Source organism: Podarcis raffonei, chromosome 1 (genome assembly GCF_027172205.1).
Source record: "Podarcis raffonei isolate rPodRaf1 chromosome 1, rPodRaf1.pri, whole genome shotgun sequence".
Taxonomy (NCBI): Eukaryota; Metazoa; Chordata; class Lepidosauria; order Squamata; family Lacertidae; genus Podarcis; species Podarcis raffonei.
The window spans coordinates 54,504,101-54,507,191 of NC_070602.1; the positions used below are offsets into that span (position 1 = coordinate 54,504,101).

Sequence of the window (3,091 nt, forward strand, 5' to 3'; positions counted from 1 at the left end):
TCAAAAATCACAGGGGAATTATGGGAGGGAGCTAGTGGAGATAAATTAGATTAATTCTACCTAATAAATATTGCACAAATAGGCATAAATGCTCTTTCTCTAGTTGTGTGCCTTGTTCTGTACCTATAAGGGAATTATATTTTTCGTTCTTCCAGTCATTAAAAATAAATATGCACAAATACACACATACCCCACAAACACATTCCAGTAGTGTGGTTTGCCCAAAAGCAATCAAATGCTTAATTTAACAAAAGTTTAAAAGTTACATCTTGGAATTGGAATGCCAGCTCCTGGCTACCTTTGCAAGATTGTTTTGGTTACCAGGCAACCAACAGGAAGCTTGTCATAGACCAAGCTGGGTCTGAATCAATAAGGATGTGTCAACAACTATGATATTAGTTTAGGCAAAATAGATGGGAGTGGAAGGTAAATGTCCCCACTCTGCATGCTTTCTTGACATACGCCAGCTGACTGAGGGCTGTTCATCGAATGAAGCTTAGGGTGTCAGCATGTCAGGACTGATACAGTGATGAGACACTCTCCCTCCGCTCCTTTTCAATTCTGTTAAAAATAGCAGAGTAAATCAAATCTATTCCTTTTATGAAAGCAACACTGCCCTGGGGCCTTCAAGGCTCTTATTGAGAGATGAGTTCTCTGCCTCTCTGTGATATGAGTACTCGTACTGTTATTGAAATGGAACAATGGCAGGCATTCTGTGGACAGCTAGTAGCAGCTGTTGATCAGAGCTCTATGGCTCAGTAACTTCAAAGGATGGAGGGGAAAGACTGTTTTTCTACCACTCTGCTGATATTGAAGAGTACAGCACGTTTAGGTGAATAAGCTGGTTTCACTTTTGTTTTTAAGGTTTACTTTTTGTTATCTTTGAAGCTCTCTGTTCTCATCTGCTTCCTTTTCTGTCTCCACTAACATTGGTTCTCTGAGTCCTCTATTCTGGGCAATCTTGCATTCTGTATGGCCTTTGATCTCCTTCTCTTGCTCCTGCTTCTGAGCCATTATGTCTGGGATAGGCTCCCCCTGTCCATCAGACCACTTCCTTGTCCTCATTCAAATCCCTTTAACAAAGTCTTCTTCATCCAAGACTCTGCTTTGGTGCTCCTCTCTGCAAGCTGGTCTCAATGTATCCTTAAGCACCAGCTCAAATAGGATCTGAACTGAAACCCAGACAGGACCAAAACCTAGCATCTTACATTTACCTTCAACCTGAACTAGAACCCAATCAGTCTAAGCAGAAAACTGAAAGGGTAACCAGATACTTTCAATAACCAGGGTTTTGGTTCTTCTTTCTATAGATGGTAAACAAGGGCTCTGGTATAACCTGAGAGACAGAGAAAGAGATAAAAAGGGGGAGTAGAAATTTGGCTCACATCACACAATACATACTTGCCATCCCACCCATAATAAAACTGCCCATGCAAGAGGTAGAATGTGCCAACAACCAACAGGTGACTGTATCCTTTTTTTATTCTTGTGTGAGTTGTTTGCATATTTGACTGCTGATACTTGTGTGATACCAGTTATTTTTGGAAGTGGCACAACAAGGATCTACACACAGACTACATTTCCAGGAAGAGGAGAGGAGAAGAGAAAGGGTTTGGTAATATCCTTCCAATATCCTACTGTTATTATCACTCCATGTACAAACTGCTCCTCTTAGAAGAAGAAAAATAATTGCACAAATTTTTGCTTATGTATATCATTAGTTCAAAGGAAGAGATGGACCCACAACCATCATGAGTAGACCCACAAGCACAACTACAATTAGCCTGAACCTGAGGGTGCACCTCTAACTATGGGCCCTGAGGAATGGATGATACCAACTACTCTGGTGGTCAATGAAGTCTTGCTGAGCTTCCACAGCTGCCATTTAGAAGGAGCAAACTGCTCCCCAAAAGGGCATGGCATTTTAACTGGCATTTTGCAGCATTCAGGCAGGCCTTCGGTCTTGATAAATCTAGGCCACACTACAAAATTCTAGCAGTTGCAACAAACCTGCTATAAGGCAGCTTCTTCACTCAGTAGCAGGATTGCTGTCCATGGTCCTGAGGCTCCTGTCCCTGCATTCCTGACCTAAAACTCTTATTCCTGCCCACCACAAATCCAGCATTTGGGAAATTTTAAACCTGCTTCCCATTCTCTTGTTTGAGCCATTGCCTCTTCCTGGTGACAGAGATAACTATGGAGCAGAACATGAACTAAAAGATGGTTCAAATGTGAATGTCAGACACCTGCATGAGTGAACAAATTTCATAGTGTTGGAGGAATTGTGAGGTAATGTTCCATGATGACCTGTGATGTTCATTCACATATGCAGGTCAATACCCTGATGTGAGGCCAAGTAACTAACATGCATGTTTAAACCATCCATGAGATGCCTTTTTCAGGAAAATTTCTCACTGGTTCAGATGACACTGAGCTTTTTCAAGAGTGAAAAGTCTAAGAAGAGGCACTTGGTGAAAATCATCATCCAGGCACATTGCTTTTCTCTCTAGTTTTGTTTTTCAATGAACATTACCTTCATAAAGCTGAAGTATTGTGCACTATTGGGAAAACAATTAAAGCTGAAGTGTATCAATATTTTTGAAAATACTTGTGACTCCTCCTATACAAGTGGCCACAGACAAAGAAGGGGTCACAGTGCTCATTGGTAAAGCATCTGCTTTGCATGCAGAAGGTTTTGTTCCTGACATCTCTTGGTAGAGCTAGTTATGTGCCCTGTCTGAAAGCCTGGAGAACCATTGCTAGTCAATGTAGACACTCCTGAGCTAGAGAAACCAAGGGGTCTGGCTCAGTCTAAGTCAACTTCCTATGTTTCAGAGCATTCAGGAGCAGAGGTGGTGGTGAAATTCCAAATACAGGGATATTTGATGTGACTTGTTCACTAGTCAGTATTCCCATGTCAGGACAGAGACTTTTGACTCAAGAGTGCTTTCAGGCACAAGTGCTTCCACATACTGAGGTGCCCCTTAAACATTAAAGGAGTGAATGTGCTTTTCCATCTATATTCTGTAGTGTTTAAAGACTACATGAGGTTGTTGATTTTTCAGCAGTGCAGTAATTATGTGGGACGAAA

The 3,091-nt window shown here is 41.5% G+C and overlaps 1 long non-coding RNA gene across 1 annotated transcript; it reads left to right on the plus strand.

Annotated features, from left to right (window-relative positions):
* Positions 1 to 344: 344 nt before the first annotated feature.
* LOC128413597 (uncharacterized) lies at positions 345 to 1,460 on the plus strand. Its single transcript, XR_008330381.1, has 2 exons — positions 345 to 832; positions 1,311 to 1,460. It is a non-coding gene; the product is annotated as an uncharacterized LOC128413597 (long non-coding RNA).
* The last annotated feature ends 1,631 nt before the right edge of the window (positions 1,461 to 3,091 follow it).